Source organism: Mesocricetus auratus, unplaced genomic scaffold, assembly GCF_017639785.1.
Source record: "Mesocricetus auratus isolate SY011 unplaced genomic scaffold, BCM_Maur_2.0 Super-Scaffold_100040, whole genome shotgun sequence".
Lineage (NCBI taxonomy): Eukaryota > Metazoa > Chordata > Mammalia > Rodentia > Cricetidae > Mesocricetus > Mesocricetus auratus.
This window is the reverse complement of record NW_024429217.1, coordinates 928,682-953,503: the sequence shown is the minus strand read 5'-3', so window position 1 is coordinate 953,503 and position 24,822 is coordinate 928,682. Positions and strand designations below refer to the sequence as shown.

At 41.2% G+C, this 24,822-nt stretch overlaps 1 pseudogene; it reads left to right on the top strand.

Moving 5' to 3' along the window:
- The first annotated feature begins 700 nt into the window (after window positions 1-700).
- LOC101832812 lies at window positions 701-1,641 on the top strand (annotated as a pseudogene).
- The last annotated feature ends 23,181 nt before the right edge of the window (window positions 1,642-24,822 follow it).

Below are 24,822 nucleotides of genomic sequence, written 5' to 3'. Positions count from 1 at the left end.
AAAGAGATCATTTCAGAAAAATAGAAAATAAAATAAGTTATGAAACCTGAAATATCATTAAAATATTAGAAATCTATCATGAGTGCATTAGCTGGGTTTTCCCTAAAATGTCATTCAAAGGTTCAGAAATTTCTTCCCTAACCCAAGCATGTTAAAATCTCAGCAGTGTAATTGCTGTTCATGAGAGGTATTCTCTGTGCTTCTACAGCTGAATGTGTAAAGTGTTTCATATGTTGTCTCAGGTGCTCTTCACATTATTCTCCATCATGGCCAAGTTCACATATTTTACATAGAAGTTTAAATGCTACAGTGTCATGATGTATTTTTAAATTGATTATTTATGTTTAATGATTTAGCATTATGTAATACTTTGCAATCTGATAAAATAAATGTCATTGTAGAGGTGTAAGATGAAAATGAACATAGATCATTAGCCTATACATTTATGTTTTATGTAATGTATGAGGAGCTTATTTCCCTTTTATTTTCCCACCTAGGTATTCAATCTCATGATTTATAAATACTTTGGAGTACTGAATAAATATTGTAGGTCCACATACCTTGAAGTGATTAGGGAGTATAAACCATTCCAAGAGTTATCATTTCCAACAAATCAGAAGGTGACAAAATTATTGAAAGTCTAGCAAAGATTTATTGCTTTTTACTTTCAGTCCTCATTCCCATAAGAATTATCAGGAAAATGAAATTCAGAAACCATTCAAACTCAGTTATCTCAGAATTCCTTCTCCTTGGACTAAGTGATGATCCTTAATTACAATACCTGTTCCTGTGCATAAATCTGGTCACTGTGCTAGGAAAACTGCTCATCATCTTGGCTGTCAGCTCTGACATGCACCTATACACACCCATGTACTTTTTTCTCTCTAGTCTTTCTATTAATGACATCTGTTTAAGCACAAACACAATACCAAAAATGCTTATGAATCTCATAACTCAGAATCAGAGCATAACTTACACAGCTTCTCTTACACAAGTTTGTTTTGTGTTGGTTTTCACTGGAATGGAAAACTGTTTACTTGCTGTGATGGCTTATGATCTCTGTGTGGCCATTTGCCACCCTCTGAGGTACTCCACAATCATGAACACTTCTTGGTGCATCCTGATGGTTTTATTTTCTCTGCTAGTTAGATGTGTGTTTAGTCTCTTGAACACTCTGATGATTTTCTGCTTGTCTTTCTGCACTGACATAGAAATGTCACATTTATTCTGTGAACTTACTCAGCTCCTTAAACTTGCATGTACTGATACACTCATTAATACCATCATGATATATTTTGCATCATGTGTATTTGATGGCATTCCTATCTCTGGGATAATTTTCTCTTACGCTCATATTGTATCAGCATTTCTAAGAATGCGATCACCAGGGAGAAGATATAAGACATTTTCCACTTGCGGGTCTCATGTGTCAGTTGTATCCTTATTTTATGGAACAATTTTGGGTGCGTACATTAGCTCTCAGTGACTGTGTCTCCTGAAAAGACGGTAGTGGCTTCAGTGATGTATTCTGTCATTCCTTGGATGTTGAATCTGTTTATCTACAGTCTGAGAAACAAGTATATGAAGGAAGCCCTGAGGAAATTAATCTCAAGGGTTGAGGCTGTTTTGCAATGGCATTAAAAATACTCTGAAGGATAACTTGAAGCAATACTTCAAATTTTAACTTTCTCCTCCTTCCTTGAAGATTACAGGAAAAAGAGAGTTAAAGCCAGTTTCTGCCAGATTCCCTGGTTACTTACAGAATAATTGAAAAGAAGAATTACTCAATACTTTGAGCAAGTACTTACTTATTTTTACAATGTCTGAGTAAATTAATAAGAACTTTTGTTGATACTACAAATATTTGAGGACAGTTGTATGTTTAGAATTATTAGAGTTATTCATGGTCAGCAATCATGAATGTTAAATTCTCAGTAATAAAATTAAACTGATACTGATGTACTCAAAAGTGAAGGAGGCTCTTTTCATATTATTTTCAAGGAAAGCTTATGAAACTTATTTTTCTTTTGAACTTTTGAATTCTATAGTATTATTGTTATATTTTAATTTTCTTTTATTGAAAATAAACTTTTCCCATACAACACATTCTTATCGTGAATCCATACCCTTTCAGTCTTTCATTAGAAAATGAACATGTATCTAGGGACTAATAATAAAAATAAAGCAATAGAAAATAAAAATAACTCAAAATGGCACAAAACAAATAGAAAATAAAAACCGAAGAAAAAGCACAAGAAAACATATATGCAGAGAAACACACAGAGCTTGTAAATTTACTACATTTGTCAGATAAATTCATTAAATAGCCATACAAGAATTTTAATTTATGAATCCATATTTTTGATATTAATCTTTCCTGAGTAATGATATTTCTCTATATTCTCTAACTCTAATAATGGATTTCTTAATGCATTCTGACCTTCAGGAATATGAATCTGGAAGGACATGTTGTTGAATAGGATGATTGCAGATGAAAAATAAAGAATACAAAAATAGCTGTTCCTCCGGCAGCATCAGGTAAACAGGCCGGCTTCCCAGCCTGTGTTCCAGAGCCTGCAGATCGCCTGGGAACTGCACAGAGCTCCCAATCCCGGCAGGAGCCAAGCACCCCAGACTCCAGATCTTCTCTCCCACCAATGAGACCAGGAAACGACAGGAGGCTGGGAGTCCAGGGAAGCAGCTGTTCCTCCGGCAGCATCAGGTAAACAGGCCGGCTTCCCGGCCTGTGTTCCAGTGCCTGCAGATCGCCTGGGAACTGCACAGAGCTCCCAATCCAGGCGGGAGCCAAGCACCCCAGACTCCAGATCTTCTCTCCCACCGATGAGACCAGGAAACCAGAGGAGCCAGGGAGACCAGTGGAGTAGCTGTTCCATATCAGGTACAACAGGACCCAGCATAGGGTCTAGGGGACAAGGCAGGAGGCTAAGCGCCCCAGATTCCTGTTCTTTTTCTCCACCCACGGGACCAGCATTTGGACAAGGAATAGAAGAACCAAAAGATTATTGGACATACTAGCACACACCAAAAGGGACCTCTTGTCCCCAGACCAGTAAGTGGCTCTTTCTGCACCCACTAGAAGAAGAGATGGGAAAGAGACAATACAAAAACACAGTCAACAACAGAAAAACAAATATGACACTGCCAGATTCTAGAGACTCCACACCAGCAAGACCCCAACATTCCAATGTGAACGAAGCAGAAGAGAACAACCTCAAAAGCACTTTCATGAAAATGATAGAGGCCCTAAAAGAGGATATAGGAAAATCCCTCAAAGAAATGGAAGAAAAAACAAACCAAAAATGCAAGAATTGGAAGAAAAAAACAAACCAAAAAAGGTAGAAAATGTAAGAAGAAATGAAGCAAAAAATGCAAGAAATGGAAGAAAAAACAAAGCAAAAATGCAAGACTTGGAAGAAGAAACATACCAAAAAAGGCAGGATATGGAAGAAGAAACAAAGCAAAAAAATGCAAGAAATGTTAGAAACAACAAAGCAAAAAATGAAAAAAATGGAAGAAGAAACAAACCAAAAAAGGCAGGAAATGGAAGAAGAAACAAAGAACAAAATGCGGGAAATGGAACAAAAAGCAAACCAAAACATGCAAGAAATGGAAGAAAGAACAAACCAAAAAATTCATAAAAGGCAACAAACAGACGAAAAGATAAACAGAAAATTGCAAGAAGCAATGCAAATACTGCAAGTGTTGAAAACTGAAATAGAGACATTAAAAAATACAATTTGAAGAAATGCAGAAAATAGAAAAGCTGGACAGTCAGGCACTAACAATACAAGCATTACCAACAGAATAGAAGACATGGAAGAGAGAATCTCAAGTGTTGAAGATACATTAGGAGAAATGGATTTATCAACCAAAGAAAACCTTAAATCAAACAAATCCTTAACACAAAACATCCAGGAAATATGGGACACCATGAAAATACCAAACCTAAGAATAATAGGTATAGAAGAAGGAGAAGAAATCCACCTCAAAGGGGCAGAAGGCATATTCAACAAAATCATAGAAGAAAACTTTCCCAACCTTAAGAAAGACATGCCAATATAGGTACAAGAAGCCTACAGAACACCAAATAGAGTGGACCACAAAAAAAATCCCCTCGCCACATAAGAATCAAGACCCCAAACATACAGAATGAAGAAAGAATATTAAGAGCAGCTAAGAAAAAAGGTCAAGTAACATATAAAGGCCGACCTATCAGAATTACACCTGATTTCTCCATGGAAACTCTGAAAGCCAGAAGGTGCTGGATAGATATTCTACCTACACTAAGAGACCATGGATGCCAGCCCAGACTACTATACCCGGCAAAGCTCTCAATCACTATAGACGGAGAAAGCAAGATATTCCATGAAAAAACTAGATTCAAGCAATATGTGTCCACTAACGCAGCCCTACAGAAAATTTTGGAAGAAAAACTCCAACCCAAGGAAGCTAACTACAACCAGAAAAACATAAGCATTAGAGAATCCCTCTCTACCAACAGGCAAAAGAACAAAGGGGTGAAATTCCCCACATAATTCCACCAACAACAACCATCGCAAATCGAAGAAGGATGAGCAATCAATGGTCATTAATATCCCTCAATATTAATGGCCTTAACTCACCCATAAAAAGACACAGACTAGCAGAATGGATTTGAAGACAGAACCCTTCCTTCTGCTGCATACAAGAAACACACCTCACCCTCAAAGACAGACATTACCTGAGACTTAAAGGTTGGGAAAAATTTTTTCAATCAAAGGGACCCAAGAAACAAGCAGGGGTAGCAATCCTAATATCTAACAAACTAGATTTTAAAATAAAATCAATCAAAAAGATGAAGGAGGTCATTACATACTCATCACAGGTGAAACCCACCAAGATGAAGTGTCTATCCTGAACATCTATGCCCTAAATACAAAGGCATCCACATTCGTTAAAGAAATATTATTAGAACATAAATCTCATCTAAAGCCCCACACAGTTATAGTGGGAGATTTCAACACACCACTCTCACCACTAGACAGGAATACCAGACAATAACTCAACAAAGAAGCAAATGGTCTAATAGAAGTAATGACCCAAATTGGATTAACAGATATCTATAGAACATTTCATCCACATAAAAAAGAATATACATTCTTCTCACCACCACATGGAACCTTCTCAAAAATCGGCAACATACTTGGCAACATATCAAACCTCAGCAGCTACAAAAAAGTGGAATAACTTCATGCATCTTATCAGACCACCATGCACTAAAAATAGAATTCAACAAAAAACAAAACAAAGAAAACCTACAAACTCATGGAAATTGAATAATGCTCAACTGCACCATCCCTGGATCAAAGAGGAAATAAAAAGAGAAATTAAAGACTTCCTCGAATTCAATGAGAATGAAGACACAACATAACCAAACCTATGGGACACTTTGAAAGCAGTGCTACGGGGGAAGTTCATAGCACTAAGTGCTCACATGAAGAAACAGGAGAACAGTTATACCAGAGAATTAACATCACAGCTGAAAGCTCTAGAACACAAAGAAGCAAACTCCCCAGGAGGAGTAGATGCCAGGAAATAATCAAATTGAGGGCTGAAATCAATAAAGTAGAAACCAGGAAAACAATACATAGAATCAATGCAACAAAGAGTTGGTTCTTTGAGAAAATCAACAAGATAGACAAACCTTTGTCCAAACTTACCAAACAGCAGAGAGCGAACATGCAAATTAACAAAATCAGAAATGAAAAGGGGGACATAAAAACAGACTCTGAGGAAATCCAGAGAATCATTAGGTCATACTTTGAAAACCAATACTCCACAAAATTCGAATATTTAAAGAAAATGGATGACTTCCTGGACAGCTATCATTTGCCAAAACTAAATCAAGAACAGATAAGCAATTTAAATAGACCTATAACCCCTATGGAAATAGAAGCTGTCATCAAAAGTCTCCCAACCAAAAAAAGTCCAGGTCCAGATGGCCCCAGTGCCAAATTCTACCAGAAATTCAAAGAACAGCTTATACCAATTCTTCTCAAAGTGGTCCACACAATAGAAGCAGAAGGGTCTTTGCCAAACTCTTTCTATGAGGCTTCAATAACCTTGAACCCCAAGCAACACAAAGATGCAACTAAGAAAGAGAACTTCAGACCAATATCCCTCATGAACATTAATGCAAAAATACTCAATAAAATACCTGCAAATCGGATCCAAGTGCACATCGAAACAATCATTCACCACGATCAAGTAGGTTTCATCCCAGGGATGCAGGGATGGTTCAACATACGAAAATCCATCAACGTAATCCACCATATAAACAAGCTGAAAAACAAAAATCACATGATCATCTCACTAGATGCTGAAAAAGCCTTTGACAAAATCCAACACCCCGTCATGATAAAAGTCTTGGAGAGATCTGGAATAACAGGGACATACTTAAACATAATAAAAGCTATATACAGTAAACCAACAGCCAACATCAAACTAAATGGACAGAAACTCAACGCAATTCCTCTAAAATCAGGAACAAAACAAGGCTGTCCACTCTCTCCATACCTTTTCAACATGGTACTTGAAGTTCTAGCTATTGCCATACGACAACAAAAGGGGATGAAGGGGATACAATTTGGGAAGGAAGAGGTCAAATTTTCACTGTTTGCAGATGATATGATAGTTTACTTCAATGACCCAAAGAACTCTACCAGGGAACTCTTACAGCTGATTAACACCTTCAGCAAAGTGGCAGGTTACAAGATCATCTCAAGAAAATCAGTAGCCCTACTATATACAGATGATAAAAGGCCTGAAAGAGAAATCAGAGAAACAATTGCCACAAACAACATAAAATACCTTGGGGTAATGCTAACCAAACAAGTGAAAGACCTGTATAGCAAGAACTTTGAAACTTTAAAGAAAGAATTTAAAGAAGCCCTCAGAAAATGGAAAGATCTCCCATGCTCTTGGATAGGTAGGATAAATTTAGTAAAAATGGCAATCCTGCCAAAAGCAATCTACAGATTCAATGCAATCCCCATTAAAATCCCAGCACAGTTCTTCACAGACCTTGAAAGAACAATAATCAATTTTGTATGGAAAAACAAAAGACCCAGGATAGCCAAAACAACCCTGTTCAACAAGGCAACGTCCGGAGGCATCACCATCCCTGACTTCAAGCTCTATTATAGAGCTATAGTCCTGAAAACAGCTTGGTATTGGCACAAAAATAGACAGGTAGACCAATAGAATCAAATTGAAAATCCGGGTATTAACCCACACACGTACGAACATTTGATCTTTGACAAAGAAGCTAAAAATATACAATGGAATAAAGAAAGCGTCTTCAACAAATGGTGCTGACATAATTGGAGACTGGCATGTAGAATAATGCGGATCGATCCATGTTTATGGCCATGCACAAAACTTAAGTCCAAATTTATCAAAGTCCTCAACATAAATTCAGCCACACTGACCCTCTTAGAAGAGAAAGAGGGTGGTACCCTTGAACGAATTGGTACAGGAGACAGCTTTATGAACATAACACCAGTAGCACAGACAGTGAGATGAACAATTAATAAATGGGACCTACTGAAACTGAGAAGCTTCTGTAAGGCAAAGGACACAGTCAGCAAGACAAAAGGCAGCCCACAGAATGGGAAAAAATATTCACTAATCCCACATCTTTCAGAGGGTTGATCTCCAAAATTTACAAAGAAATCAAGAAGCAATTCTCCAAAACACCAAAGGACCCTATTAAAAAGTGGGCTGCAGAACTAAATAGAGAGTTTTCAAAAGAGGAGTCTAAAATGGTTGAGAGGCACTTGAGAAAGTGCTCAACATCCTTAGCCATCCGGGAAATGCAAATCAAAACAACTCTGAGATACCATCTTACTCCTGTCAGAATGGCTAAAATCAAAAACACCAATGACAATTTATGCTGGAGAGGATGTGGTGAATGGGGGACACTCCTCCATTGCTGGTGGGAGTGCCAACTGGTTCAGCCACTTCGGAAAGCAGTATGGAGATTCCTCAGAAAAATGGGAATAAACATACCACAAGACCCAGCAACTGCACTCTTAGGCATATATCCAAAAGATGCCCTTTCATACAACAAAGATGTCTGTTCCACTATGTTCATAGAAGCTTTATTTGTAATAGCCAGAACTTGGAAGCAACCTAGATGTCCCTCACCCGAAGAGTGGATAAAGAAAATGTGGTTCATTTACACAATGGAGTACTATTCAGCAGAAAAAAATAATGGAATCATGAGATTCGCAGGCAAATGGATGACACTAGAAGAAACCATCCTGAGTGATGTAACCCAGTCACAAAAAGAGAAACATGGCATGTACTCTCTCATATATGGATTTTAGACATAGATCTGGGGAGTGCCAGCCTACAATCCTATGGCCAGAGAGTCTGGGAAACAGAAACTTCATTTAGTGGCTGATCGAAGAAGAGGCAGACTGCCTTGGTTAAGTACTGAGCTGAACTCAAGAAAGCCAGTAACAGAGAGGGAGGACTGATGATCAAAGGGAATAAGACTAGGCTGGTTTAACCCCCAGAAACAGCTGACCAGACAAAGGTTAACTCTTGAATCCCAGGCATTAGCCTGGGAATCCAGCATGGGACTGATCAAGACCCCCCTGAATCTGGGTGTCAGTGAGGAGGCCTAGGGAATCTATTGAGCCTTGGGCAGCATATCAGTCCCCATCCCAAGTATACACACGGACTTTGGACTCCCATAGAACAATGTGAGTTGCAGTCTCACCCTGAACTCTTGGTGAAGGTTCTAGGCCCTGCCCTAAATGAAATGACAGACTATGGACACCCCTATGGAGGGCCTCACCCTCCCTGGGGGAATGAGGGGTAACGGTGGGGTTGGGGGGGAGGGCACGGGAGGAGGGGAGGGAATGGGAGAGGGACCTGGAACTGACTTGTGTAGCAACCTCGTTTCTTGTCTAAATTTAAACAGGAAACAAAAAGAATACAACAACAATACGTAGGACCTAGAGGTCTTGCATAAGCTAAGGACTTCTCAAGCAAGTGTATTAAGAAGTACAGAAACCTACATATAATTTACAGGTGGGAAATGGCCAAGGACAGCACACAGCTAAATCAGAAAATATTGGCAAACAGAATGAAGTATATCTAAGACACAGACTGTTTTAGAACGAAAAGCCAAAGCCCAGGAGGAAGGGTTCACTCATTTACGACTTCACCCTCAGACTGTCCTTATCAAGTCTGCTCTTAGATACAAAAACAGAATTAAGTTCACTGTTTTCTTTTATTAGGGCCCATCTATAATTCTAGGGTTAGTCTGGCTACCCAGACATACAGTACCTCATTCAGATAGAAGTAATTTTGTTACGGAAAGTGAAATAACATGTATACATCCCAATGTTTATTTTAGTAACTAAAATTATGTCCAAAGGTAATAATTGAAGTATATATTTCAATGTAAGACTGACAGTATTTCTGTGCTTACACACTAATAAATACAAGCACACAAAATACTATAATATGAATGAAAGTAAGGGAATTTTAATACAACTGAGACATGCATTTTATTAACTTTTGATTTTTTTATGTTATGGCTTTTACAACTTTATTAATCATATATGCATATTCAAACAATATACTAGGATTCTATAGAGTAAAATTAAAGAATGAATCTATCTCTACATATCTACATAAATAAATAAAAGATAATTATTACAATTATTATCAGACTGTGCTCCCACTAATTCAAGAATGATGTCTATGAATATACAGTAAAAGATTCCAGGAGTTCTTTAGTTCCTGAAGGTGGACATTTCAGCTAGTCTTCAAAAGATACTGGAATCCTAAAGAAATAGGTTGTAATGCTAGTGGAGGGATGGATTTGAAAATGAAGGAGAAAACAGAACAACAAAGAGAAAGACTGTCTTCTTTAATGTCTTTTATATAGACTTCCAACAAAAGATATGGCACAGAATAGAGGTGGGTTTTCCTGTATCAAAAGATCTGGATTAAAGAGATGACTTCTCACCTCGAAGATACAAATTAAAAGTGGATCTTCCTATAATAGCCAGAAACTAGGAATAAGCTAGATGTCCATTAACCAAAGAACAGATAAAGAAGATATGGTACATTTACACAATGGAGTATTTCTCAGCTCTTAAAAATAATGACATTATGACATTTAAAAGAACATGGATGAAGAATTAGAAAAAAATACCATGAGTGAGGTAACTGTGACACAGAAAGAAAAACATAGTATCTACTCTCTTACAAGTGAATATTGGCTATAAGGTAAAGGAGAAACAGATTACAATCCACACACCCAAAGAAGCTAACTATCAAGGAGGGATCAAGGGGGTAATATTTAGCTCTCCCTACCAAGGAGAATAGAATATATTTAACAGGTGGACTGTGGGTAAGGAGGGATAGAAACAGGAAGGATCATGCAGACAGACAGGCAAGGAGAGTATTAAAAGAGAAAATTGGAAATGGTGGGCATTTCAGGGTGAGGTAGAAACCTAGTGTAATGGAAATTCCCAGGAATGCACAAGAGTGACCATAGCAAAGACTCCTAGCAATAGGGAATAATATAATGAAGTTGTCATCTCCTGTATCAAAGCAAGACTTCCAGTGGAGGAATTGGAACACTAATCCAATCACAAAACTTTGTACATAAAATTTGTCCTGCCTATAGGATGTACTATGGTAAAAATGGCCCAAAAATTTAAAAATGAAAGGCATTGATATCTTTTTATTTATATTATAGCACATGATAAAGAAAATACAAGTATCTACGCAAACACATTTTAAATATACAACAGAAGCACTCATGTTAATTATAATCTTTCTTTCTGCAACTCGTCACTTGGCCTTAGCTGGTATTTATTACCCTCTATTATTTATTATTCTCAATTACCAAGTATATTTTCCTCTAATATCTGCAAGTATTCTCAGCATGTCTTGGCTTCTTTCCTGGATGAACGACCCATACCTTCCTTCCTGGTGGGTCTGTGTCCTTGGTCATCCAGCATGTATTAGATTGTTGTATTTTCCAAATAACTTTAATCAAACGATGGTTTGGCACCATGAAATGCCCTAAAATATAGCCCTATATTCTAAACACAATCATCCTTAACTCTAATATGGAGAAAAAATACAATTTCCTATTGTTAATGAATCAATCACACCTTTGAACACAGATATTCTTTGATTAGCCTGTTGCCTTACAGGTATAAGAAACTCCAAGTGAACATGGGTATGTCTGATCTTCCAGTTTAATGGAATGTTTCTTGTGACTCCTTAGACAAAAATATCTAGACCAGTAGGACATTTTCCTAGTAGGTTCTTTGGAGTAATGAATAAGTAGAATTATTCCATATCTACCCCCTGATTCCTGGATTCATAGATCCTAGCTATGGGAAAAACGATACCATATATTAGATACTGAACCAAAACTTACACTTACATCTGGTTAACTGTGTCCCAGGCCTTCAGGTTGCTGCCACCTTATTCACATTGCAATTGTGTCTCCAAGTGATCATTATATGTTTGTATCAGGCTATTTGCCTCAGTAGATAACATGATAAGACCAATGGAATCCATGATTGTGGGCCCACTGTCATACTTTTCTGGTTGTGAAATTAGTTCTGTAGAAAGAAGCAATACTGTGTGGAGAAACATGATGGTGTACAGGTATTCTGTATGGTGATTTTGGCAGGAACATTATATGCTGGAAGGGCAAATCAATAACCTGAATAAGTACCTTCTCCTGTTAGAACGATAGAGAAAGAGGTCCAAAATAGTCAACCTGCCAGCATGTCAGTGGACGTTCAGGGTAATGGTGCCTTTTCTTTATATATATATATCTTTTTATACATGTCACTTTCAGTTTCATCTCCCTCCCCTCCTCCCCCACGCCCAATCCTCCCAACCTCTCACCCCCACTCCATCCCCTCTCTGCTTTAAGTAAAGGGCCTACATGAGGGATTTTCAGAGTCTGTAACATCATCCCAGGAAGGGCCCAGGTTCTTCCCCATGTGCCCAGGCTGAGAGAGCATCCCTCCATGTGGTATGGGTTCCCAGAATCCTTTTCTATGCCAGGAATAAATACTGCTCCCCTCTCCAAGGACCCATAGATTGCCAAGGCCTCCTCAGGTTCAGTGGGAGGGTGTCTGGATCCGTCCCATGCTGGACACTCAGTCTTCAGTCTTGGGTCCATGTGTTCCCCTTTGTTTACGTCATCTGCCTCTGTGGGTTTCACCAGCCCGATCTTGATTCCTTTGGTTATCACTCTTCTTTCCAACTAGGTTCCAAGTGTTCAATTCAGTTCACAGGGGTGGGTGTCTGCCTCTGCTTCCATTAGCCACTGCATGAGAGTTCTAGGATGTCATATAAGGTGGTCATCATTCTCATTATCATGGGAGGGCATTTAGCATATCATTAATGCCAGGTGGTGTCATTATTGTAGATCTGTGAAGAGATCACTAGTGCCAGATCTCTCCTTCAAGTTATACTGGCTGCCTCTTTTCTGGTATCTCCCATCCTTTTCTCTCCTATTCTTACCCTGACTCAACCTTCCTGCTTTCCCATGTCCTCCTTTCCCCTTCTCTTCTCTCCCTCTCTTTCTCCCATCTCCTTCTACCTTCCCCTTCCCCCCCATCCAATTAGGAGATCACATCCCATAACCCTTCTCCAGATTACCATGCCAATCACACTTAGGGTCCTCCCTACACCCCAGAGTCTCTGGTGGTGGGATTGTGGGCTGGCAATGCCCTGCTCCATGTCTAAAATACATATATGAGTGAGTACATACCATGCTTGTCTTTTTGTGAATGGGTTACCTCACTTAGAATGGTTTCTTCCTGTGCTATCCATTTGCCTGTAAATTTCAAGATTCCATTTTTTCTGCTGAGTAGTAATCTATTGTGTAAATGTACCACATTTTCTTTAGCTATTCTTTAGTTGAGGGGCATATAGGTTCTTTTTTTTTTCCTGGCAAAAAGACACAGGTTTTATTTTTTTAACATGCATTCAAATAACTTTCTTTTTTTTTTCAGTTTAAATTTAGATAAGAAACGAGGTTGCTTCACAAGTCAGATCTAGGTCCCTCTACCATTCCCTCCCCTCCTCCCGTGCCCTCCCCCCAACCCCCCCTGTTATCCCCTCATACCCCCAGGGAGGGTGAGTCCCTCCATGGGGGTGTCCATAGTCTGTCATTTCATATAGGGCAGGGCCTAGACCCTTCCCTAAGAGTTCAGGGTGAGAGTGCACCTCACATTGTTCTATGGGAGTCCAAAGTCTGTGTGTATACTTGGGATGGGTACTGATCTGCTGCCCAAGGCTCAATAGGTTCCCTAGGCCTCCTCACTGACACCCAAATTCAGGGGGTATTGATCAGTCCCATGCTGCATTCCCAGGCTGATGCCTGGGATTCAAGAGTTAACCTTTGTCTGGTCACTTCATTTAGCGGCTGGTTAAGTACTGAGCTGAACTCAAGAAAGCCAGTAACTCAAGAAAGCCAGTAACAGAGAGGGAGGACAGATGATCAAAGGGATTAAGACTGGGCTGGTTTAACCCCCAGAAACAGCTGACCAGGCATATAGGTTCTTTCCACGTTCTGGGTATTACAAATAATACTGCTATGAACATAGTTGAGCAGATGTCCTTACTGTATGAGGGTACATCTTTTGTGTGTATGCATAAGAGTGGAATTGCTGGATCTTGTGGTAAACTGATTTCCGTTTTTCTGAGGAACCTCCATACTGATCTCCAAAGTGGCTGTAAAATTTGGCATTCCCACCAGCGGTAGAAGAGTGTACCCCTTTCTCCACATCCTCTCCAGCATGAACTGTCATTAGTGTTTTTGATTTTAGCCATTCTGACCAGAGTGAAATGGTATCTCAGAGTTATTTTTATTTGCATTTCCCTAGTGGCTAAAGATGCTGAGCACTTTCTCAAGTGTCTATTGGTCATTTTGGACTTCTCTATTGAAAACTCTCTATTCAGTTCTGTACCCCATTTTTAAATTGGATCCTTTGGTGTTCTGGGGACTTACTTCTTGTGTTCTTTGTAAATTTTGGGGATCAGCCCTCTGTCAGATATGGAGTTTCTGAATATCTTTTCCCATTCTATGGGCTGTTGTTTTGTCTTGTTGACTGTGTCCTTTGCCCTGCAGATGCTCCTCAGTTTCAGGAGGTCCCATTTATTCATTGTCGATGTCAGTGTCTGTGCTACTGATTTTATGTTCAAGCAGCAGTCTACTGTACCAATTCATTCAAGGGTACTTCCCACTTTCTCCTCTAAGAGATTCAGTGTGACTGATGTTGAGGTCTTTGATCCATTTGAACTTAAGTTTTGTACATGGTAATAGATATGGATCTATCAGTTGTCTTTTACATTCCAGCATCCAGTTATTCTAGCACCATTTGTTGAAGATGCTTTCTTCTTTCAACTGTATAGTTTTAGGTTCTTTGTCAATGATCAGGTGTTCAAAGGTGTGTGCATTGATATCAGAGTCTTCAATTTGATTTCATTGTTCTACCTTTCTGCTTTTGTACCAATACCAAGCTGTTTTCAGGAATATAGCTCTATAATAGAGTTTGAAGTCAGGATTGGTGGTGCCTCTGGAAGTTCCTTTATTGTACAGGTTTGCCTTGGCTATCCTTTGTCTTTTGTTTTTCCATATATAGTTGAGGATTGACATTTCAAGGTCAGTGAAAATTTGTGTTGGTATTTTTATAGGGATTGCATTGAATCTGTAGATTGCTTTTGGTAAGATTGCCATTTTTACTACATTGATCCTACCTATCCAAGAGCATGGGAGATCTTTCCATTTTCTGGTATATTCTTTAATTTCTCTCTTAAAGACTAAAAGTTCTTTTTATACAGGTCTTTCCCCTTGTTTGGTTAGAGTTACCCCAAGATATTTTACGGTGTTTGTGGCTATTGTAAAGGGTGGAGAGATGCCTCAGCCATTAAAGGCTAGGCTCACAACCAAAAATGGTGCTATTTCTTGATGTTGATCCCTCTGAATGGTTAATATGGACTCATCAGCAGCTGTATATGGATCACCCTTAGTGAGTGGCAGTCCATGTTGTCAAGTCTATGTATAACACCCATATCTTCCTCCATGGCCCTTTTGTTCATAGGCCCATTGGCAATGAGGTAGATGGCTTCGGAAAGAGGCTGACTATTCATAAAATGGATCACCCTATACATTTTTTTTCCTTTTTTTTTATTAATTTTTTTTATTTTCCATTTTAAATTTAGATAAGAAACAAGGTTGCTTCACAAGTCAGTACGAGGTCCCTCTCCCTTTCCCTCCCCTCCTCCCGTGCCCTCCCACCCATCCCCCCCCTGTTATCCCCTCATTCCCCCAGGGAGGGTGAGGCCCTCCATGGGGGTGTCCATAGTCTGTCATTTCATATAGGGCAGGGCCTAGACCCTTCCCCAAGAGTTCAGGGTGAGAGTGCACCTCACATTGTTCTATGGGAGTCCAGAGACCGTGTGTATACTTGGGATGGGGACTGATATGCTGTCCAAGGCTCAATAGATTCCCTAGGCCTCCTCGCTGACACCCAGATTCAGGGGGTCTTGATCAGTCCCATGCTGGATTCCCAGGCTGATGCCTGGGATTCAAGAGTTAACCTTTGTCTGGTCAGCTGTTTCTGGGGGTTAAACCAGCCCAGTCTTAATCCCTTTGATCATCAGTCCTCCCTCTCTGATACTGGCTTTCTTGAGTTCAGCTCAGTACTTAACCAGCCAGTAAATGAAGTTTCTGTTTCCCAGACTCTCTGGCAATAGGATTGTAGGCTGGCACTCCCCAGATCTATGTCTAAAATCCATATATGAGAGAGTACATGCCATGTTTCTCTTTTTGTGACTGGGTTACCTCACTCAGGATGGTTTCTTCTAGTGTCATCCATTTGCCTGCGAATCTCATGATTCCATTATTTTTTTCTGCTGAATAGTACTCCATTGTGTAGATGTACCACATTTTCTCTATCCATTCTTCGGGTGAGGGACATCTAGGTTGCTTCCAAGTTCTGGCTATTACAAATAAAGCTGCTATGAACATAGTGGAACAGACATCTTTGTTATATGAATGGGCATCTTTTGGATATATGCCTAAGAGTGCAGTTGCTGGGTCTTGTGGTATGTTTATTCCCATTTTTCTGAGGAATCTCCATACTGCTTTCCAAAGTGGCTGAACCAGTTGGCACTCCCACCAGCAATGGAGGAGTGTCCCCCTTTCACCACATCCTCTCCAGCATAAATTGTCATTGGTGTTTTTGATTTTAGCCATTCTTACAGGAGTGAGATGGAATCTCAGAGTTGCTTTGATTTGCATTTCCCGGATGGCTAAGGATGTTGATCACTTTCTCAATTGCCTCTCAGCCATTTTAGACTCCTCTATTGAAAACTCTCTATTTAGTTCTGCAGCCCACTTCTTAATTGGGTCCTTTGTTGTTTTGGAGACTTGCTTCTTGAGTTCTTTGTAAATTTTGGAGATCAACCCTCTGTCAGATGTGGGATTAGTGAATATTTATTCCCATTCTGTGGGCTGCCTTTTTGTCTTGCTGACTGTGTCCTTTGCCTTACAGAAGCTTCTCAGTTTCAGTAGGTCCCATTTATTAATTGTTGATCTCACTGTCTGTGCTACTGGTGTTATGTTCAGGAAGCTGTCTCCTGTACCAATTCGTTCAAGGGTATCACCCACTTTCTCTTCTAAGAGGTTCAGTGTGGCTGGATTTTTGTTGAGGTCTTTGATCCATTTGGACTTAAGTTTTGTGCATGGCGATAAACATGGATCGATCCGCATTTTTCTACATGCCAGTCTCCAATTATGCCAGCACAATTTGTTGAAGATGCTTTCTTTATTCCATTGTATATTATAGCTTCTTTGTCAAAGATCAGATGTTCGTACGTGTGTGGGTTAATACCCGGATTTTCAATTCGATTCCATTGGTCAGCCTGTCTATTTTTGTGCCAATACCAAGCTGTTTTCAGGACTATAGCTCTATAATAGAGCTTGAGGTCAGGGATAGTGATGCCTCCGGACGTTGCCTTGTTGAACAGGGTTGTTTTGGCTATCCTGGGTCTTTTGTTTTTCCATACGAAATTGATTATTGTTCTTTCAAGGTCTGTGAAGAATTGTGCTGGGATTTTAATGGGGATAGCATTGAATCTGTAGATTGCTTTTGGCAGGATTGCCATTTTTACTACATTGATCCTACCTATCCAAGAGCATGGGAGATCTTTCCATTTTCTGAGGGCTTCTTTAATTTCTTTCTTTAAAGATTCAAAGTTCTTACGATACAGGTCTTTCACTTGTTTGGTTAGCGTTACCCCAAGGTATTTTATGTTGTTTGTGGCAATTGTAAAGGGTGATGTTTCTCTGATTTCTCTTTCAGCCCTTTTATCATCTGTATATAGTAGGGCTACTGACTTTCTTGAGTTGATCTTGTAACCTGCCACTTTGCTGAAGGTGTTAATCAGCTGTAAGAGTTCCCTGGTAGAGTTCTTTGGGTCATTGATGTAAACTATCATATCGTCTGCAAACAGTGAAAGTTTGACTTCTTCCTTCCCAATTTGTATCCCCTTGATCCCCCTTTGTTGTCGTATGGCTATAGCTAGAACTTCAAGTACCATGTTGAAAAGGTATGGAGAGAGTGGACAGCCTTGTTTTGTTCCTGATTTTAGAGGAATTGCGTTGAGTTTCTGTCCATTTAGTTTGATGCTGGCTATTGGTTTACTGTATATGGCTTTTATTATGTTTAAGTATGTCCCTGTTATCCCAGATCTCTCCAAGACCTTTATCATGAAGGGGTGTTGGATTTTGTCAAAGGCTTTTTCAGCATCTAGTGAGATGATCATGTGATTTTTGTTTTTCAGCTTGTTTATATGGTGGATTACGTTGATGGATTTTCGTATGTTGAACCATCCCTGCATCCCTGGGATGAAACCTACTTGATCGTGGTGAATGATTGTTTCGATGTGCACTTGGATCCGATTTGCAGGTATTTTATTGAGTATTTTTGCATTAATGTTCATGAGGGATATTGGTCTGAAGTTCTCTTTCTTGGTTGTATCTTTGTGTAGGTTGGGGATCAAGGTTATTGAAGCCTCATAGAAAGAGTTTGGCAAAGACCCTTCTGCTTCTATTGTGTGGACCACTTTGAGAAGAATTGGTATAAGCTGTTCTTTGAATTTGTGGTAGAATTCTGCACTGAGGCCATCTGGACCTGGACTTTTTTTGGTTGGGAGACTTTTGATGACAGCTTCTATTTCCATAGGGGTTATAGGTCTATTTAAATTGCTTATCTGTTCTTGATTTAGTTTTGGCAAATGATAGCTGTCCAGGAAGTCATCCATTTCCTTTAAATTTTCGAATTTTGTGGAGTACAGGTTTTCAAAGTATGTCCTAATGATTCTCTGGATTTCCTCAGAGTCTGTTGTTATGTCCCCCTTTTCATTTCTGATTTTGTTAATTTGCGTGTTCACTCTCTGCTGTTTGGTAAGTTTGGACAAAGGTTTGTCTATCTTGTTGATTTTCTCAAAGAACCAACTCTTCGTTGCATTGATTCTTTGTATTGTTTTCCTGGTTTCTACTTTGTTGATTTCAGCCCTCAATTTGATTATTTCCTGGCATCTACTCCTCCTGGGGGAGTTTGCTTCTTTGTGTTCTAGAGCTTTTAGCTGTGATGTTAATTCTCTGGTATAACTGTTTTCCTGTTTCTTCATGTGAGCACTTAGTGCTATGAACTTCCCCCGTAGCACTGCTTTCAAAGTGTCCCATAGGTTTGGGTATGTTGTGTCTTCATTCTCATTGAATTCGAGGACTTCTTTAATTTCTTTTTTTATTTCCTCTTTGACCCAGGGATGGTGCAGTAGAGAATTATGCAATTTCCATGAGTTTGTAGGTTTTCTGCAATTTGTGTTGTTGTTGAATTCTAATTTTAAGGCATGGTGGTCTGATAAGATGCATGGAGTTATTCCAATTTTTTTGTAGCTGCTGAGGTTTGATATGTTGCCACGTATGTGGTCGATTTTTGAGAAGGTTCCATGTGGTGGTGAGAAGAAGGTATATTCTTTTTTATGTGGATGAAATGTTCTATAGGTATCTGTTAATCCCAGTTGGGTCATTACTTGTATTAGACCCTTTGCTTCTTTGTTGAGTTCCTGTCTGGTATTCTTGTCTAGTGGTGAGAGTGGTGTGTTGAAATCCCCCACTATAACTGTGTGGGGCTTTAGATGAGATTTAAGTTCTAATAATGTTTCTTTAACGAATGTGGATGCCTTTGTATTGGGGGCATAGATGTTCAGGATAGACAGTTCGTCTTGGTGGGTTTCACATGTGATGAGTATGTAATGACCTCCTTCATCTCTTTTGATTGATTTTATTTTAAAGTCTAGTTTGTTAGATATTAGGATTGCTACCCCTGCTTGTTTCTTGGGTCCATTTGATTGAAAAATTTTTTCCCAACCTTTAACTCTCAAGTAATGTCTGTCTTTGAGGGTGAGGTGTGTTTCTTGTATGCAGCAGAAGGAAGGGTTCTGTCTTCGAATCCATTCTGCTAGTCTGTGTCTTTTTATGGGTGAGTTAAGGCCATTAATATTGAGGGATATTAATGACCATTGATTGCTCATCCTTCTTCGATTTGCGATGGTTGTTGTTGGTGGAATTATGGGTGGAATTTCGCCCCTTTGTTCTTTTGGCTGTTGGTAGAGAGGGATTCTCTAATGCTTATGTTTTTCTGGTTGTAGTTAGCTTCCTTGGGTTGGAGTTTGTCTTCCAAAATTTTCTGTAGGGCTGCGTTAGTGGACACATATTGCTTGAATCTAGTTTTGTCATGGAATATCTTGTTTTCTCCGTCTATAGTGATTGAGAGCTTTGCCGGATATAGTAGTCTGGGCTGGCATCCATGGTCTCTTGGTGTAGGTAGAATATCTATCCAGGACCTTCTGGCTTTCAGAGTTTCCATGGAGAAATCAGGTGTAATTCTGATAGGTCTGCCTTTATATGTTACTTGACCTTTTTCCTTAGCTGCTCTTAATATTCTTTCTTTATTCTGTATGTTTGGGGTCTTGATTATTATGTGGCGAGGAGATTTTTTTTTTGTGGTCCACTCTATTTGGTGTTCTGTAGGCTTCTTGTACCTTCATTGGCATGTCATTCTTAAGGTTGGGAAAGTTTTCTTCTATGATTTTGTTGAATATGCCTTCTGCCCCTTTGAGGTGGATTTCTTCTCCTTCTTCTATACCTATTATTCTTAGGTTTGGTCTTTTCATGGTGTCCCATAATTCCTGGATGTTTTGTGTTAAGGATTTGTTTGATTTAAGGTTTTCTTTGGTTGATAAATCCATTTCTCCTAATGTATCTTCAACACTTGAGATTCTCTCTTCCATCTCTTCTATTCTGTTGGTAATGCTTGTATTGGTAGTGCCTGACTGTTTGTCCAGCTTTTCTATTTTCTGCCTTTCTTCAGATTGTGTTTTTTTATTGTCTCTATTTCAGTTTTCAACCCTTGCAGCGTTTGCATTGCTTCTTGCAATTTTCTGTTTATCTGTTCGCCTGTTTGTTGCCTTTTATGAATTTTTTGGTTTGTTCTTTCTTCCATTTCTTGCATTTTTTGGTTTGCTTTTTGTTCCATTTCTTGGATTTTGTGCTTTGTTTCTTCTTCCATTTCCTGCCTTTTTTGGTTTGTTTCTTCCTCCATTTTTTTCATTTTTTGCTTTGTTTTTTCTACCATTTCTTGCATTTTTTGCTTTGTTTCTTCTTCCATTTCCTGCCTTATTTGGTATGTTTCTTCTTCTAATTCTTGCATTTTTTGCTTTGCTTTTTCTTCCATTTCTTGCATTTTTTGCTTCATTTCTTCTTCCATTTCGTGCCTTTTTTGGTTTGTTTTTTCTTCCAATTCTTGCATTTTTTGGTTTGTTTTTTCTTCCATTTCTTGCATTTTTTGGTTTGTTTTTTCTTCCATTTCTTTGAGGGATTTTCCAATATCCTCTTTTAGGGCCTCTATCATTTTCATGAAAGTGCTTTTAAGGTCGTTCTCTTCTGCTTCCTTCGCGTTGGAATATTGGGGTCTTGCTGGTGTGGAGTCTCTAGAATCTGGCGGTGTCATATTTGTTTTTCTGTTGTTGACTGTGTTTTTGTATTGTCTCTTTCCCATCTCTTCTTTTAGTGGGTGCAGAAAGAGCCCCTTCCTGGTCTGGGGACCAGAGTTCCCTTTTGGTGGGTGCTAGTAAGTCCAGTAATCTGGTGGTTCTTCTATGCCTTGTCCAAATGCTGGTCCGTGGGTAGAGAAGAAGAACAGGAATCTGGGGCGCTTAGCCTCCTACCTGGTCCCCTGGACCCTATGCTGGGTCCTGTTGTACCTGATCCGGAACAGCTACTCCCCTGGTCTCCCTGGCTCCTGTAGTTTCCTGGTCTCTTTGGTGGGAGAGAAGATCTGGAGTCTGGGGTGCTTGGCTCCTGCCGGGATTGGGAGCTCTGTGCAGTTCCCAGGCGATCTGCAGGCTCTGGAACACAGGCCTGGAAGCTGGCCTGTTTACCTGATGCTCCCGCCGGGATTGGGAGCTCTGTGCAGTTCCCAGGCGATCTGCAGGCTCTGGAACACAGGCCGGGAAGCTGGCCTGTTTACCTGATGATGCCAGAGGGACAGCTACTTCCCTGTACTCCCAGCCTCCTCTCCTTTCCTGGAATCGTTGGTGGGAGAGAAGATCTGGAGTCTGGGGTGCTTGGCTCCCGCCGGGATTGGGAGCTCTGTGCAGTTCCCAGGCGATCTGCAGGCTCTGGAACACAGGCCTGGAAGCTGGCCTGTTTACCTGATGCTCCCGCCGGGATTGGGAGCTCTGTGCAGTTCCCAGGCGATCTGCAGGCTCTGGAACACAGGCCGGGAAGCTGGCCTGTTTACCTGATGATGCCAGAGGGACAGCTACTTCCCTGTACTCCCAGCCTCCTCTCCTTTCCTGGAATCGTTGGTGGGAGAGAAGATCTGGAGTCTGGGGTGCTTGGCTCCCGCCGGGACTGGGAGCTCTGTGCAGTTCCCAGGCGATCTGCAGGCTCTGGAACACAGGCCAGGAAGCTGGCCTGTTTACCTGATGCTCCCGCCGGGCTTGGGAGCTCTGTGCAGTTCCCAGGCGATCTGCAGGCTCTGGAACACAGGCCGGGAAGCTGGCCTGTTTACCTGATGCTCCCGCCGGGATTGGGAGCTCTGTGCAGTTCCCAGGCGATCTGCAGGCTCTGGAACACAGGCCGGGAAGCTGGCCTGTTTACCTGATGCTCCCGCCGGGATTGGGAGCTCTGTGCAGTTCCCAGGCGATCTGCAGGCTCTGGAACACAGGCCGGGAAGCTGGCCTGTTTACCTGATGATGCCAGAGGGACAGCTACTTCCCTGTGCGCCCAGCCTCCTCTCCTTTCCTGGAATCGTTGGTGGGAGAGAAGATCTGGAGTCTGGGGTGCTTGGCTCCCGCCGGGATTGGGAGCTCTGTGCAGTTCCCAGGCGATCTGCAGGCTCTGGAACACAGGCCGGGAAGCTGGCCTGTTTACCTGATGATGCCAGAGGGACAGCTACTTCCCTGTACTCCCAGCCTCCTCTCCTTTCCTGGAATCGTTGGTGGGAGAGAAGATCTGGAGTCTGGGGTGCTTGGCTCCCGCCGGGACTGGGAGCTCTGTGCAGTTCCCAGGCGATCTGCAGGCTCTGGAACACAGGCCGGGAAGCTGGCCTGTTTACCTGATGCTCCCGCCGGGATTGGGAGCTCTGTGCAGTTCCCAGGCGATCTGCAGGCTCTGGAACACAGGCCGGGAAGCTGGCCTGTTTACCTGATGCTCCCGCCGGGATTGGGAGCTCTGTGCAGTTCCCAGGCGATCTGCAGGCTCTGGAACACAGGCCGGGAAGCTGGCCTGTTTACCTGATGCTCCCGCCGGGATTGGGAGCTCTGTGCAGTTCCCAGGCGATCTGCAGGCTCTGGAACACAGGCCGGGAAGCTGGCCTGTTTACCTGATGATGCCAGAGGGACAGCTACTTCCCTGTGCGCCCAGCCTCCTCTCCTTTCCTGGAATCGTTGGTGGGAGAGAAGATCTGGAGTCTGGGGTGCTTGGCTCCCGCCGGGATTGGGAGCTCTGTGCAGTTCCCAGGCGATCTGCAGGCTCTGGAACACAGGCCGGGAAGCTGGCCTGTTTACCTGATGATGCCAGAGGGACAGCTACTTCCCTGTACTCCCAGCCTCCTCTCCTTTCCTGGAATCGTTGGTGGGAGAGAAGATCTGGAGTCTGGGGTGCTTGGCTCCCGCCGGGACTGGGAGCTCTGTGCAGTTCCCAGGCGATCTGCAGGCTCTGGAACACAGGCCGGGAAGCTGGCCTGTTTACCTGATGCTCCCGCCGGGATTGGGAGCTCTGTGCAGTTCCCAGGCGATCTGCAGGCTCTGGAACACAGGCCGGGAAGCTGGCCTGTTTACCTGATGCTCCCGCCGGGATTGGGAGCTCTGTGCAGTTCCCAGGCGATCTGCAGGCTCTGGAACACAGGCCGGGAAGCTGGCCTGTTTACCTGATGATGCCAGAGGGACAGCTACTTCCCTGTGCGCCCAGCCTCCTCTCCTTTCCTGGAATCGTTGGTGGGAGGGAAGATCTGGAGTCTGGGGTGCTTGGCTCCCGCCGGGATTGGGAGCTCTGTGCAGTTCCCAGGCGATCTGCAGGCTCTGGAACACAGGCCGGGAAGCTCGCCTGTTTACCTGATGCTCCTGCCGGGCTTGGGAGCTCTGTGCAGTTCCCAGGCGATCTGCAGGCTCTGGAACACAGGCCGGGAAGCTGGCCTGTTTACCTGATGATGCCAGAGGGACAGCTACTTCCCACCCTATACAATTTATAAGTGAATTATCCTTAGCTGAAGTCCCCTTTAAATGAGAATTTATATAGCATCTTCAGATTCTTCACCCATTTGGAGAGATTTATCCACATACTACTATTCCAGTTGCTTTTTCAGAAATTTTCTAATCATGGTCTTCCAAGTCCTTGACCATACAGCTAATCCATTGTCTATAGCCCATAAATTAGTGAATAGTCATACATCTGATCATTTCTGCTAAAACAAACAAACAAACAAAAAACACCACCACCAGTAACAAAAAAAACAATATATTATAGTGTCCAAAGATCTGCCCACTGTGAACATTTACCTTTGCTGGTATCTTTCATTTGTTGTAATGCTGTAGCTGTCCATTTATGCATGATGCCTTCATACTGTGCAAAATCATCATTAAAGCAGACTATAGTTTTCTCTTCCTCTGTCAACATACTGAATGAAGAAATAGGTACATTCTTGGTAATATATTGCATTTTAACAGGAATAACAAAATATTTGGGCAAATTATTCATGTAATTTGATTGTGCTCTCAGAACCCTCTTGGGTTCTATCATGTGTGTACAAATTCCAGTTGATGATGGATTGATGTGTACATATCATACTTACGAATTCATGGGTGAGATAATATTTATCTCCTGTTGAGTAACTCAGATCACATGATAATTTAGTGGCTCATTTCAAATATTCAGTTACAACAAGGCCCAATAGCAGACCAAGAGATATTTATCAAAGAGAGAACAGTAGTCTCTACATGATGATACACATTTACTCCAAAATCTCAAAGTTATCTTCTGTGGTTCATCTACTTAGTTTTTACCAAAATCCCCAAACAGCATCCATAACTCCCACTGACAACTCAAGTCCTATTTGGTCTGCTCCATCATATACCCCAAGTGATAAATTGCCTGTACAGTAGTATAAACTTGATGAAGTGCTG